The sequence below is a fragment of the Hypanus sabinus genome, chromosome 8 (assembly GCF_030144855.1).
Source record: "Hypanus sabinus isolate sHypSab1 chromosome 8, sHypSab1.hap1, whole genome shotgun sequence".
Taxonomy (NCBI): Eukaryota; Metazoa; Chordata; class Chondrichthyes; order Myliobatiformes; family Dasyatidae; genus Hypanus; species Hypanus sabinus.
Genome location: NC_082713.1, coordinates 56,938,300 through 56,954,291, shown reverse-complemented (window position 1 = coordinate 56,954,291; position 15,992 = coordinate 56,938,300). Strand labels below are relative to the sequence as shown.

Genomic DNA, 15,992 nt, shown 5'->3' with positions numbered 1-15,992 from the left:
AGATTTTCAGAAGGCATTTTAGTACGAACAGAAACTGCTGGAAACACTCTATAGGTCAGGCAGCATCTTTTGAAAGAGACCAATCAGTGGAACTGGAAAAGTTCTCAATCAGTGGTGGGGTGGAGAGACAGATGGGACAAAAAGAAGTATCTTAGATGCAGTGAGCCAGGGTTGCTGAGCCAACTGATTACAAAACTGTCTAGTTGATAGATTATTGAAAGGGATGAGAGAGAAACCAAAGTGGTGAGTTAAAACTGAAATAAATATCCAATATGTTGCTGAAGTGAACCAAAAGGAGGATGATAGAAATGCCAGAAGATCAGGCAGTATGGAAAGGGAAAATTTAGTGAATATTACAAATGGCTAACTTCAGAGCAGAACTGGTCATGTCATATACAAAGTATGTGAAACTGTTGAATTCAACATTGAGTCATCAAGGTCTTAATTCGGAATCTCACTCCCACTCATACATCTGTCTTTGGCCTTTTACACAGTTTCAATGAGGCTTAACGTAAATTTGAGAAATACTGGCCATATTACAGCCCTCAAGACTTGGCTAAAACTGTTACTTCAATGTTACCACCCTTTGTAATTTGTGTCAGAGCAGCACACTTCTAATGAGAAGTCGTCAAAAGTAGTTTTTCTTTGTTCATGGACTTCACATGACCTGATCACTTCTAGTATTCCCTTTTTGATTTAAATTTCTACTTTCTGATACCTACTTGCATCTCCCCCAGACAAATTAGTTGCTATTAAACTTTCATTTTCTTCCCTCTTGGTTTCTATGCTCTCAGAAGCATTCTGGCTATTTTCACCAGCTCTACAACTTAGTAAAAGATGGAAATCAAACACAGCCAATATTTCCTCTCACACCCCAAAATTAAGTAGATTGGTACAGTAATTGGTCACCTTAAGTTTGTTCTGTTGATTAATTAATCAGAGAGAGAGTTGATGGAAAAGTGAGGAGAACAAAATCTAAGAATGAGTGATCCATGGTCAGCAAGGACTTGGAGGGCCCATTCATAGAACATAGAATAGTACAGCACATTACAGGCCCTTCGGCCCACAATGTTGTGCCAACCCTCAAACCCTGCCTCACATATAACCCCCCATCTTAAATTCCTCCATATACCTGTCTTTAGTCTCTTAAACTTAACTAGTGTATCTGCCTCCACCACTGACTCAGGCAGTGCATTCCACGCACCAACCACTCTCTGAGTGAAAAACCCTCTAATATCCCCCTTGGACTTCCCTCCCCTTACCTTAAAGCCATGTCCTCTTGTACTAAGCAGTGGTGCCCTGGGGAAGAGGCGCTGGCTGTCCACTCTGTCTATTCCTCTTAATATCTTGTACACCTCTATCATGTCTCCTCTCATCCTCCTCCTCTCCAAAGAGTAAAGCCCTAGCTCCCTTAATCTCTGATCATAATCCATACTCTCTAAACCAGGCAGCATCCTGGTAAATCTCCTCTGTACCCTTTCCAATGCTTCGACATCCTTCCTATAGTGAGGCGACCAGAAGTGGACACAGTACTCCAAGTGTGGCCTAACCAGAGTTTTATACAGCTGCATCATTACATCGCGTTTCTTAAACTCTATCCCTCGACTTCTGAAAGCTAACACCCCATAAGCTTTCTCAACTACCCTATCTACCTGTGAGGCAACATTCAGGGATCTGTGGACATGTACCCCCAGATCCCTCTGCTCCTCCACACTACCAAGTATCCTGCCATTTACTTTGTACTCTGCCTTGGAGTTTGTCCTTCCAAAGTGTACCACCACACACTTCTCCGGGTTGAACTCCATCTGCCACTTCTCAGCCCACTTCTGCATCCTATCAATGACAATCCTCTACACCATCTACAACACCACCAACCTTTGTGTTTTCTGCAGATTTGCCAACCCACCCTTCTACCCCCACATCCAGGTCGTTAATAAAAATCACAAAAAGTCCCAGAACAGATCCTTGTGGGACACCACAAGTCACAACGTTCCAATCTGAATGTACTCCCTCCACCACGACCCTCTGATTGAGTTTTCATTCCACACCTCCATGATTGAGTTTTCCAATCAGATGAAAGATCTTAGACCCGGTAATGTCAACTGTTTCTGTATCAACAGATGCTGCCTGACTAGCTCCTTATTTGTAATGCTTTCCAATTTGATTTCACGTTTTTAGCATCTGCAGTATTTTTGCTCAGAAAACAATAACCATTTGTCTCGCCCATCCTGCACACCTTCCTACCACAATAAGTTTGCGATTATGTTGATCTGGTGTCCCTATATGAAAGCTGTTATTTATCCTGAAAATGAATGAAAAATAGTTTGAGTCCCACAAGCTTTGATATTTTTAGAATTATGGTGACCTGAGAATCGAAGCACGCAACATTTCACTTTGTACCCAACCATTCATAAATACAATTTCATTTTCCTGACGCCAAATATATTCGACCTTTAAAATTTATTTTTTTCTCCTGACCTTACAATCTATTTTATATTCACCACTCCAATCAGCAGTGAGTGCACGCATGATTTTCGTTAGCTCCGTTCGTTATAGACCACCACCTTTTTTATTTCCTAATCACAAATTGGATAGTACTTTTCTCCAATCGAACTCAATTTAACCCACATTAGTGGCTCTTACAACAGTTTAAATTTAAATAACTTTACCTCTCAACTTATTGTAAGAAATACTATCTCTGTAAGATTAAGTAATCAATCAGGTGTGCGCTTGTCTTCAATTTAAATTAAATGCACCGAATTACCCTGACATTCAGCCAAGTTTTACAAAGTCGTGATGTATCAAAGTGCCCGTGAGCAGCTGTTTCCAAGGATACCGAGGGGTGCGTAGGTGTTGCATTCCCATTTCGTGTAGCTAGTTGGTGTGATTCCACTGACACAACTATCTGCTGGTAGGAAGGGTGGGGGCTGCACGCCGCAGAATTGGCAGGCTGGCTTTAATCCCGTTATAAGGCGCGGTCGCCGTCGACCGTCCCCAGAGGAACTTTTTTTAAAAACTTACGATTTGAGTCTGGAGGCGGACTCGGGGTTAATTTTTTGTGTTTTTCTTTTAACGAAAAGGCGTCCTTGAGTCATTCCTAATGAAAAACTACAAGTTCCAGTACCCCTCGCGACAAACGACGGGACTCAATCTATAATAGTGATTGGCGGATGGACCGGGACTGTTGTGTGTGTGGCTAAAATATCCGTCAATCAAGGAAGATAGGCGGGGTGCGGGTGCCAGCACTCTAAGTTGCACGGAGCTGTGGCTGTGGTGCGGGGTTTGCTCGGAACGCATTTAAAGACGTGACGTGTGAGGTACGTACTGTCTGTGTCTGGCCCTCTTTTGGTTTCATTAATTCAAGTCTAAAGGCTATTTTATTTATCTTTAAAGCTTGTAAACGATTCAGCTGAGGGTATTTCCAAGGTGTGTCCTTTAGATGGTGATTATTTTGCTGCAGCATCACTCACTTGGTACCTTCTTTCCGCCCTCACATTCCCGTTTCCATGGAAACCCCGTGTAATATTTAAGAGTGAAATGATTTATGCCTTCAGCAATCTAAATTTAATCAGCTGCTATTCCCGATACATAAATGTTGGAGTATTAAACCTTTTAATAAGAAACCGTAAGTAGAGCAAACGTTCACACTCTGTTGATCAGCCGTGAGTGTTCAGTTTTCATTTTTCCGGGATTGTCATTGCATTTTTTTCAGCTGCTTTTAGTGTAATTTCCCTTGCCTTAACATGTTTAACTGAGGATTTTATTCCCCTTTTCACATTTCTGCAGTGTAGTTACGGCAGGGCACTCCAGATTTGTGGGTGGTTCTCGAAGCTCTGATCGAATACGCTTTGGTATTATCTACAGTTATATTTTACGGTGTGAATTGAGCTTATTTTTATCTGTTTAAAAATGTAGCATAAATTCCAGCGTGCATAACTCCAGTAAAAGGTATGGAATTAATAACAACGTAATTTTATTTTCGAGGTCATTGTGTTGCGATTGTTCCACTAGGTACCAAATCTTAAGGCTTTCATTGAGTCTAGCTGCAGAGGTAGAGGTCGGATGTTAGGGGAAGAAAGCAAGGTGTGTCTGGATTGGGGAGATATGGAGGTCGTGGGTAGAGAGAGATTGTAAGGTAGAATTTGAGAGAGATGGAATCAGCAAGGAGTGCTGTGGCAGGAAGGCTGCATCCATCATCAAGGACCCCTGTCACCACCCCCCCACCACCACCACTGTCCAGGCCATGCACCCTTCTCGCTGCTGCCATCAAGAATAATGTACAGGACCCTCATCACCAGGTTCAGGAACAGTTATTACCCCTCAACCATAAGGCACTTGAATCAGTGTGGATCACTTCATTCATGCAACATTGAACTGATTCCACAACCTATGGATTCCCTGTCAAGGACTCTACAACTAATTTTCTCAATATTTATTGCTTATTTATTATTATTGTTTCTTTTTGTATTTGCACAATCTGTTGTCGTTTGCATGCTGGTTATTTGCCTTTGCATGCAGTTTTTCATTGCTGTGTTTCTTTGTACTTACTATGAATGCCTGTGAGAAATTAATTTTGGGGAAGTATATGGTGACATATATATACTTTGATCACAAATTTTACCTTGAACTTTGTAAAGGAGCTTAAAGAACTAGAAAATGATTCTGTGTGGGAGGCATCAAAGTATTGAGGATCAGTGTGGAAACATTTTAAAATCTGTTGCAGTTTTGTGTGTATTTCATTTTGGCGGGGTTAGGATGATATTAGAGAAATTGAACACAGGATGTTGACTGTATAGAAACAATAAGATTGGGCATTAAGTAGATAACGTGTTCAAAAGAGGGAAGCAGTTTGTCTTAGTGATGGACTTGGATGAGTTCTGAAGCTTGGCTCATGGTTGGAAAAGGCTTTAATAAACTTTTGATTTTTTTTGTGTTCAGCTGGATGGATAGAGAAGAAAGATATTAGTCCCATAACCTTCATAACTACAGTAAGCTGGATGACTTAAATCAGAACCTGATGAAAGAAAAGAATTTAAGATTGTACTGGCAATGTAGAAAAGTGAAAAAGGATCTAGTGCTTTCCCTGTGTATATGACGAATAAACTCTACTCGGGCTTCCAGCTGGGTACAGGTATCAATTTTAACCAATGTTTCGATGACAGACTCTGCCATTTTCACCAGGGATGATCTGTATATTACCGGACTACACATGCCTAGGCATCATCCCTGAAGATGGAAGAATTTTTAATCAAAACGTCAATTAAAATCAATACCTGTACCCAGCTGGAAGCCCGAGAAAGGTTTAATGTAGAAAAGTCTCCAACTGATCTTGTGTGATTTTTGACAAAATTAGGATGTAATTAAAGAATAAGAATGGGCCAAGGATATAGTTAACAGCTATTGGTGATGTACAGAAGGGGGAACTGATAGAAGAAAAATGCTGAGTGGGATGGAAGTTGCAAGCATTATCACAGCTTGTAGTTATTGACCATATGGAAATTCTAGGCACTGGCATGGCTAAGCAGTACTAGTGTCACATGGAATATCTTTGACTTTGCTGAAGGTGATCTTAGAAACCTGGAGATGCTGAAGTAGTGAGTGGTCTGAGACACACTTGTTGGATTTTTTTTTGCTGATCCTTGACCACCTTTTGAGAATATGTAGAGATGTAGTGTAGAAGAACAAAGGAATTTAGACCAAATTAATTGTAGAGGGAAGAAGATCGAAGCAATTATTATGGATAAGGAAGGAAGAAATAACTACAGGGCAAAAGAATAGATCAGTACTGTGAGAATCATGTCTAGGAGTATTCTTTGATATTAAGGAATTGGGCTAGCTTAATGGTATACTCAGAAAGTGATGAGAGCTGTATTCTATGATTTAATCTTCTCCTTCATGCTGGCCTCGGCTTTCTATGCTTTATGATTTCCTCTCCCACCCGCCCCCCTGCATCTAGATTCCCAGTTTTGATTTCCATGATTATAAAATTCAAGCTACATTAAATATTTTATTTACAGAGGAAATGGATGAGTTTTCAACTCTCTTGATTTTCCCAGTAACTAAAATTACATATGCCATTGAAGAATGTTATAGATTTTATTGCTGAGCTGACTTGTTATAATCAGGAACCAGTCTTCTCTCTTGTTATCCAGTGAATTATGTTAACATGATTCAGTGGCCAAAATATTATTGAATCTGGTCATAATGCTACTTTAACCAATCAGAATCAAATTACCAGCAGTTACTCCTTAACCTGGCTTGAACCTGCATTGGGTGAGCCACATGTTAACTTATGAGGACTGACATTTCAGTGTGATTTTCAATATTCAGAAAATGAGAAAACTACAGGAAGAACAATTGTTTGATTCTTTGGGCCAGCCTTTATGGTAAAAAGCAAGAATTGCATTGGTTTTCAGTTTCTTTTTGAAGAGTGTTCATTCTTTTGCTGAGTACTTAGCATAAAGCTGTTTTTCTTCTTATTATATATTTTTCCTGCATTCTATGGTGGTTTTCTTGTTTTCATAGTCAGCATTGTTTAGTGTCTCTTACTGATCTGCAGACAAGAGTCAGAAAGTTACCTGTGTTATGAAAAGTTGACTTTGCCTTTGTTCAGTGGCATGTATTTATGATTAGAATTCTACTCCAATAATGTCTGAAGGTCAGCTATTTGAAGAAGCAGATATTCTGGATGTACTTTTCAAATTTAAATAGACAGTATTTAAATATGGTGGAAAATAGTTTACTGTGATTAGTTCCCTATTTCTTCACTAAAGGGACAATTGCTTAATGAGTGATGTTGATAATTGGAGGATACTAGTGTAAGGTGAAGGAGAGGGGTACTTGAGTATATTTTTTTCACACAGGTGATGGTTGGTATATGGAGCAAGCTGCCCAAGGAAGTGATAGAAATGGGTACAATTACAATATTGAAAAGATTTTTCTATAAGTACATGGACAAGAAATGTTTAGAGGGATGTTGAGCTAATTCAGGTAGGTGCTTTGGTTGGCATGGACTAGATGGGCTGAAGGGCCTGTTTCTTTTCTATATAACTCTGTAATAGTTGGCAAAAGAAGCAGTGAAATCTGGCAGTCTTGTCAGTTCACCAGGTTGTCATGATCTACGGTACATTGCATGAAAGGGTGGTGGTGGCAAATAAGGGATTAATTTACAAAATAGAACTGGATACATTGTTGAAGAACAAAAATTTGGAGGAGTAAACAATAAACCTAAGGGATTCTGCAGATGCTGGAAATCTTGAGCAACACACACAGAACTATAGGGGAACTCTGAAGGTGAGGCAGCATCTACACTGCCTCACTTTGTTAATATAATTTCTGTTTTTGCATTTTATAAAAAAAAATCCATTCAATATATGTAATTGATTTACTTGTTTATTTATTTATTATTATTTTTCTCTCTGCTAAAAACTACGTACAACAAGTTAAACTAACAACCAATGTGCAAAAGACAACAAACCATACAAATACAAAAAGAAAAAATATATAATAATAAATAAAATAAGCAATGCATATCGAGAACTTGAGAAGAAGAGTCCTTGAATGTGAGTCCATAGGCTCTGGGATTAGTCCAGTTCTGGGGTGAATGAAGTTATCCCCCTCTGGTTCAAGAGCCTGATGGTTGAGGGGTAATAAAATTCCTGAAGCTGGTGGCATGGGTCCTGAGGCTCCTGTACCTCCTTCCTGATGGCAGCAACAAGATAGCCTGGATGGTGGAGATCCTTGATGATGGATACTGCTTTCCTGTAGCACCACTCCATGTAGATGTGCTCACTGGTGAGGAGGACTTTATCCATGATGGACTGAGCTGTATCCACTACCTTTTTTGTTGGATTTTTCATTCAAGGGCATTGGTGTTCTGATACTAACCTGTGATATCACCAGTCAATATACTCTCCACCGCACATCTATAGAAGTTTGTCAAAGTTTTAGATGACATGCTGAATCTACATAAACTTCTCAGAAAATCAGGGTGCTGCTGTGCTTTCTTTGTAATGGCACTTACATGCTGGACTTAGGACTGATCCTCTGAAATGATAACACTGATGAATGTAAAGTTGTTGACCCTCTGACGCCCCACTAGGAACTTGTTCATGGACCTCCAGTTTCAGTTACTTGGTCTTGCTGATGTTGAGTGAGACGTTGTTATGGCGGCACCACTCAGCCAGATTTTTAATCTCCATCCTATATACTGATTCGTCACTACTTTTGATTCGTCTAACAGCAGTATTGTTGTCAGTAAACTTGAATATAGTATTGGAACTGTGCTTGGCTTCACAATCGTAAACATAAAGCACGTAGAGCAAGGGGCTTGCACACAGCCAGGTAGTGTACCTGTGCTGATGGTGATTGTATAGAAAATGTTGTTGCCAGTAGGAGCTGACTGGGGTTTACAAGTGTGGAAACTGAGGATGCAGTTGCACAAGGAGGTATTGAAGCTTGATCTTGGAGCTTATTAATTAGTTGTGAGGGGATGATATTATTGAATGCAGATAATAATATCTAATTATCTATAATATAATCAATGAAGTTTTTCCTGATGTAAGTCATTATCCAGAACTTCCAGGGTTGAGAGCCAATGAAAAGGCACCAGCTGTCGACCTGTTGTGACGGTAGGCAAAGTGGCATCGATCCAAAGCATCTCTCAGGCTGGAGTTCATGTGTTTCATCACCAACTTCTTTAATCACTTCGTCAGAGTGGATGATGGTCATTGAGAAAGGTTACCAGGTTCTTCTCAGGCACAAGTATAACTGAAGTCTGCTTGAAGCAGGTGGGTACCTCAGACTGACAAAGCAGGAAATTAAAGATATCAGTGAAAGCTCCAGCTAGTTGATCAGCACAGGTCTTTAAGACCATAAGACATAGTACTTGGCCAGGTACACTGTCTAGGCTGGATGCTTTCCTTGGGTTCACCCTCCTGAAGAATGCTCTCACGTCAGCCTCAGAGATTGAAATCACAAGGTCGTCGTGATCTGTGAGAGTTTGTGAAGGTGCTTCCAAATTTTGATGGTCCAACCTAGCACAAAAGACATTGCACTCATCTGGGAGTGAAACTTTGACACCTATGTTGCTTGGTGTTATTTTTGTTAAGAGTTAATAGCATTCAAGCCCTCCCACAACTGTTGAGCATCCTCCATTGATTTAAGTTTAGTTTGGAAATACCCTTCACATTTGAGATTGATTTCTGGAGGTCGGACCTGGACCTCTTGTATTTTACTTGGTGGCCAGACCTGAACACCATTCATCTGTACTTCAGCAGACTGCAGATCTCCTGGTTCATCCAAGGCCTCTGGATAGGGAAGACTCTGAATGATCTTGTGGGGACACACTTGTCTATGATTGTTTTTATAAAGTCTTTGACAACCATGGCCTTTGGTGTATTCATTCAGATCCTCTGAGACCTTGAACACAGCCTCGAAGCAATCCTGTGGCCGCTTCTGTGCCTCACATGATCTCCTCTTTGTTGTCTTTACCTCTGGAGTGTTGCTCTTTAGCATCTGCCTGTATGCAGGAAGGAGGACAGCCAGATGATCACATTTCCCGAAATGAGGCCTAGGGATCAAATGGTAGACATTCCTAATTGTAGTATTACACTGGTTGAGTATGTTGGGACACCTTGTGCTGCAGATGTCATGATGATATTTGGGCAGAGATTTCTTCAAACAAGCCTGGTTGAAGGCCCTGGCAATGATTTGAAAGGTGTTGGGATCGGCTGATTCCTGTTTGCTGATTGTGGCACTCAATACTTTGAGTGCCTGCTTAACACTGGCCTTTAGCAGTATGTAAACTGCAGTCAGGATCATGGAGGCGAATTTGTATCTTGCTAAGTAGAATGGTCAGCACTTAGTCATTAGATGTTCCAGTTTGGGGGAACTAGAGTGTGACAAGACAGCGACATCCAAGCACCATGAAGAGTACTTCATCCTTCCTCCCCCACCCACCCAATTTTCCCCTCTCACTTGGTCTCACCTGACAGCTGCCCATTTGTACCCCTTCTTCTTTCTCATCTGGCTTCTGCCCAACTTCCTTTCCAGTCCTAATGAAATGTCTCAGCCCAAAACATTGGCTGTTTATTCCCCTCCAATAAATAGCAGGGGAATATTTGCCTATTCCCACTTGACTTGCGGAGTTCCTCCAGTGTTTTGTATGTGTTGCTTGAGAAACTTGAAGGATTGGGCAATAAAATCAGATGAATGATGAATGGAACCAATTAAATGCTTCTTCAGAACCTAACAGAATCAAATTTATCTTGTACAGACAAGGAGGAGGCTATTTGGCCCATTGTATCCATGTTGGCTCCTAAGGAGCAAGCCCATTAAACCCATTCACCTTCTACATATGTCCTTCTAACCCTGCAAATCATACCCTGTTATACATGCCCATCAATTCACATTTAAAGCCATTCTTTTGCCATTAACCTATAATAAAAAGTCATTTACAGGAGGCAGGGGAAAACTGAAACACTTAGAGGAAACCAATGCAGTCATGAAGTGCAAGCTCTGGAGCGATTAAGTCTGTGTCTATGAAGCGGCAGTAACTTCTGGGCCACTTTGAGGCCAAATGGCCTGTATTTGCATTCTATGACTCTGTCATTTTTTTTTGATTCTTTATCACATATGAATTATGTTAAGGGTAGGTATTACTAATAAAGTAAATTAGCTGTGTTTGAGATAATTCCTTGAAAATGGCTGGTAGATGGCACATTGGTATTTCGGTGAAAATTTTCGCAGACTGGACGTGGAATGCTATGTACTCTAAAAAGATTAACTTTGACTTGATGGCTAAACACATCTACAAATCAGTTTTTACACATAAATGATAATTTATGCATTTAGAAGTGTATTCCTTTTAATTATAAACAGCTGGTATTCTTTAGTTTAAGAACAAACACTGGAAATGTGCACTCTTGAAAAAGGATTTAATGGCATAGCAAGCTGGAAGTGGAGGAGTCTTCTCCTGTACTATTTAATTTTGAACAACCACTATTTCAGTGTTATAGTATTACTAAATAATAGATTAAAAATTCATCTAGCATTAGTTTCCTTTTCTTATGTTGACAGCAATTTGTCTGTTTCCCCCCTCCATTATTGCTGAGATTATGCACTTAATCTGCAAATTATTAACTTTATTGATTAAGTATAATCAAAATAATTTTGAATTTGAAGACGCATTATTTTCTTCAGTGTTGATAAGTTCTGTTTTGAGAGAATGCTGCCCCTCCTCAATTTTGGCAGTAAACATATCTGCATAAGTAAATTAAGCTGCTGCAGATATTTAATAGCAAGCTCTGTACTTTTTGTTAGAGGTGACATTACACATCTGTTTGGAAGAAAAATTGAGTTAATTTTTATTTTTAAAAAGCTCTTGTCATTCCTAGGCTACAGAACCACAAGATGAAAAAAGCTTCCAGAATCAGAATAGATGCTGGATGTAATGGTGAAGGACAAAATAAAACCTTGCCCCTGCTGTTATTCAAAGTAATGGATATGACTTGCCTTTTTTTTTAAAAAAAAACGATTGAAAAGTTTTTTTCGTTAAGTTAGTCCATCTCTCGTTGCCCACACCATTGCAAACTGTATTTGTGAACACTGTTAGAGAATCTGATTCTTTTGTAGATTTTTTTTCTGACTCCTTTTGGAGGTTTTTGATCTGTGCTTTTTATTAACACAGCTGTGATCATTAGTTTGGTATATGAAAGATGTGGTGCAGCAAATAATTGCAAGAACCCTAAAATAACAATTTGGTTTGATGGTGCTCTTGTAAAGAATTGAGTAGACTCGGATTGAAGATGAGGAGATGTGGCATTATTCATCCACTTAGCAGGTATGGCAGATTCTTTTGTGAGATCGAGGTGTTTGTAGGCCAATTGTAATCTACCTTCTCGTTTCTTAAAATTATTTGTGCGATTTTATTATGCATCAGAAGTTGCAACATGATGATTAAGAGCAGGATACATGGTTGAACTTTATATTGCTTGATAACAGTCAAAAGAAAATAGTAGGAGAAATGGATCACAAAGCCCCTCAGGCTTGGGCCCTCGTCAATATTATTGTAGCTTATCTCTACTTCTTTGCCAGATCCCTATAACCTTTAATTCCAAGATTTTTAAACTTTTACCTGGGAGGAGAACCCTATGCAGTCTTCACAATCCTCTTGGGTAGAGAATTTCAGGGATTCATCATTCTCTGCCAGAAATTGCTCCAATGCCCCTCACTTTCGAATCACTGGCCTCCAATCTTGTAACTACGTCTGCTCATTTGAGATTCTCCCACATCTCAATATCTTCCCTGCCTTGCCCCCTAAGGATCTTCCATGTTTCAGTAAGTTCACTCCTTGTTCATCTGAACTCCAAAGAACATGGATCTAATTTTTGAGCTTTTTCTGACTATGATGATAAATTATAAATGGCAATGTATCCATTGCTGTACTTGTGTAGATAGCTAAGTAAACCACATCAGAATTGTTAACATCATATTTAATAAAATTCATCTATGCTCCTCGAGTAATTAAGCCTGCATAGTATTATGTTTAAGTGTTCATGCTCTTACAGGGATCACCCTCCAATATTGATTTGCTACATGGCTGTTACATAAAACTTATGAAAATAGTGCCATAAATAACAATAAGTTCAGTAAATCAGCGTTAATAGGGGATAAAAGGTAAACCTGATGGCCATTGCTCTGTGAGGTAAGTGAGTTAAAAATTATTATCTCAAAGTAAAGCCTGAGTTCTGGCACACGCCATTTTGGAAAACCAGTTAGTCAGAGAATTGTGGTTTTGCTACTTGAGGCCATTAATGGCATTCATATTGTAAGTGCAGAGCAAACATCTTGAGTTAAGAATTGCGTCATCTGTCGGAAAAGTAGATTAAGATAAATGTTAATTTACTTCTATTAGAATATGTTGTAGGTTTTTTCATGTGGTGTGCACATTCTATGCACATATATTAATAATACAGAAGCACAGGGCAGATATCCCATGTGTACTGTGGTAAATGTCAATCTTTCACCGGTGCAACTAAAAAGCAGTTATTTGTGAACTTGTGCGAGAGATTTTATTATATCTAAACATCAAATTCTGTTGAATTTAATATTTAGGTATTTGTAACTTTAATCATCTCAGTATTTTACATTTTATGAACATGTGAGCTGAAATGCAGGTCTTTCATGTTTATTGTGAAGTAGATTGTGCAGATTCTTGTTGTTTCAGTATATTTTGCACTTACTGAATTTTTTAACAATCTTAATGCCTATTTCAGTTAATCTAGTTCTAGAGATACTTGATGCTAAAGGAAAATTTGGGAATATTTTTGAGGTCGTTTATAATGTACGAAGTAAAATTATATCCACTTAAATTTCCTACAGAGTTTTGGGATTTCAACTAATGCTTAAAAAGTGATAGGAAACATGAATTTTGGAAAAAGAGGGAAAAGTTGTCTGTCTTCTGAAACTAGTGAAGTATATTAGATTATCACTTGATTGTGTTTTTAAGTAGACCAGAAACTGGATTTGAAGGATTTAAACAGTTATTTATACGTTAAATTAAAACAAAATTCATGGCTATGATCATTATCTTTCGGCTTGGAATATAGAAGATAAAATTCACATCACAGCTGAACAGACTGTTGATTAAGTTCCATGTGCAATATTACATTCAGTTCTGAGGAATGAGAGACTAATGCAAATGAAATCTGAGTGTAAGGGATTGGAGCAAACAAACACTCTTGCATGTGTATGATTAATTAAGTTAAAAGCTGAGAAAGAAAAATACATTTTCTTTAATCCAGAATAAGGGAGCATTACCTTAAAACTGTAGATTGGTGCTTCCACAGTACTATCAGAATAGACCACTGCACTTCAAGGTTAGTGCAAGTCTAGAACTCATTTTCTCTAAAAGTTAAAGGGCTCAGCTATTGAAAATTCAAAGCTGAACTTTTACAGGGTGACCGTATCAAGATTTTTAGAGCCAACAAGGCTAGTGTGAGTGAAAATAGACAGCCACTATCTAATTTCTAAGAAAAGGTTGAGGATCTAAATGGCTTATAACAGCTCCAATAAGACATCAAATTGGTCATTTGGGTTTTGAAGTGATTGACAATGGCTGCTTGCGTTCGGAAAACGTGGAATATTTAAATGGAATTGCGAAGACCAGAGTTGTTATAATGGATGTTTTTCTTGAAGAGGGAAGAGGTAATGCTTTTAGAAACAATAGGAAATTTAGGCTGTGGATAGTAGGAAAATAAAGAAATAGTGAACACAGCCGTTTAAAAAATCTGACTACTTGTGTAGTAGCTGATTGTGATGTACAAAAGAATTTTGTGACTTTTAAGAGGGCCTTGTTAAAGTCAAGGCTAATGGTGGTAAGCATCTGTAAAGGCATCTTTGTCATGCTTTATGGTACTTTGTGGTGATTATGGCTTGGGAGTTAGACACATGTTCCTATTGTTCTCCTCCACTCTGCCCACAACCTTTTACTCCCAGTTGTCAAATATCTATCAAAGAATTGGCAGTATGAATGCCTGAAAATAATTCAGCCTGTGCGCTATGTCAATATCAGTAAAGGCAAAGTTACAATTATTTTGGCAGGAGAGATTAAACACTAATGTTGCACATCTGAAATGACAGTACAGTTTACCAGAAATGTGCAGTAAATGAATTGGCCTGTGCAAAGGTTATGGCTCTTGGTGTAAAATGTCATCGAGTTTAAAAAAACAATTGCTTTGTTAAATTAAAATTAGTAATACTGCTAAAGAAACACTTGCACATAGAAATGCAAGTATGTGTATCATTAATAACATGCATTCTCAACTGCTATGCTGCAGTGGTGGAGGCGGAAACGATAGGGTCTTTTAAGAGACCCTATCGTTGGATAGGTACATGAAGCTTAGAAAAATAGAGGGCTATGGGTAAACCTAGATAGTTCTAAGGTAAGGACATGTTCGGCACAGCCTTGTGGGCCAAGGGGCCTGTATTATGCTGTAGGTTTTCTGTGTTTCTATTATTTTGAGAGCAATCATTAACTATTAACCACAGAATGATTTCTGTTTAGTATGATTTGACTAGTAGTTTTCCAATAGTAGTATTTATAAATATACACCCAGAATACAGAAATACCTTGTCGTAATATAAGTTTTCAACTGACATAATACCGAATTTAAAAATAAGAGGTGTTTTCACACTTGATGGCTTGCTGGGTATTTTTAGAAATGGTGTAACACCAGCTAAGCTTACGGTACTTTCAGCTGTCTTCACTGTGTGCTGCATCTGCTACAATTCTGATATGATCACACATTCTGAATGAAGCATTGGAGGAAATACAAACAAAAATCTCTTCTGTTATTAGTCTAGGATCTTCTGAGGATTCATTTGTATGAATTGGAATATATGAAAGTTGGGGACAGACTTTTCTCCAGTACTTATTCCATATAAATGTAATAATACATATGGAGTTAAATTGGATAGGCTCTGAAAATACTGAAAGGGTCAGTGTTTCACACCTATTGACCACAGTTGAAGTCACAGATACAGAGAGCAATTCAGCCCAACAAATCCCTGCTGATCAACCCATGTAGTCTCTGCTTCTTGCATTCAGCCCTGCCTCTGCATGCACCTACCCACATGCTTCTGTCCAAAACCTATTATACCTGTCCCAAGCCCTTCCTTTTGCTGCTCATCCCATGTACTCACTGCATGGGAAAAGTTCAGCCTTGGGACCCTTTTTAAATATTTCCCCGCTCACTCTAAGTCTGTGCCTCCTATAAAGGGTGTTGAAAACTGTGTACAGTGCTCCTAGTGTGACCTCACCAACAACATGAAGAACTGCAACCTAATTGCCCTGGCTGTTGAAGGCAGCATGCCAGGTGCCTTTATCTCTACCCTGTCTATCTGTGATGCTTCTTTCAAGGAGCTCTGCACTTGTACAATAACCTTCACTATCAACAACACCTATTTTCATGTCATCTGCAAGCTTACTG

The 15,992-nt window shown here is 38.9% G+C and overlaps 1 protein-coding gene across 2 annotated transcripts in view; it reads left to right on the top strand.

Annotated features, from left to right (window-relative positions):
- Window positions 1–2,893: 2,893 nt before the first annotated feature.
- Window positions 2,894–15,992, top strand: part of LOC132398184 (transmembrane gamma-carboxyglutamic acid protein 3) — a 48,995-nt gene continuing 35,896 nt past the window's right edge. The window contains exon 1 of one of the 2 annotated variants that reach the window (XM_059977268.1): window positions 2,894–3,317. The gene's annotated coding sequence lies outside the window, so the exon portion shown is untranslated. Of the gene's footprint in view, window positions 3,318–11,775; window positions 11,843–15,992 lie in introns of those variants that run through there. The other variant, XM_059977269.1, reaches the window with a different exon arrangement.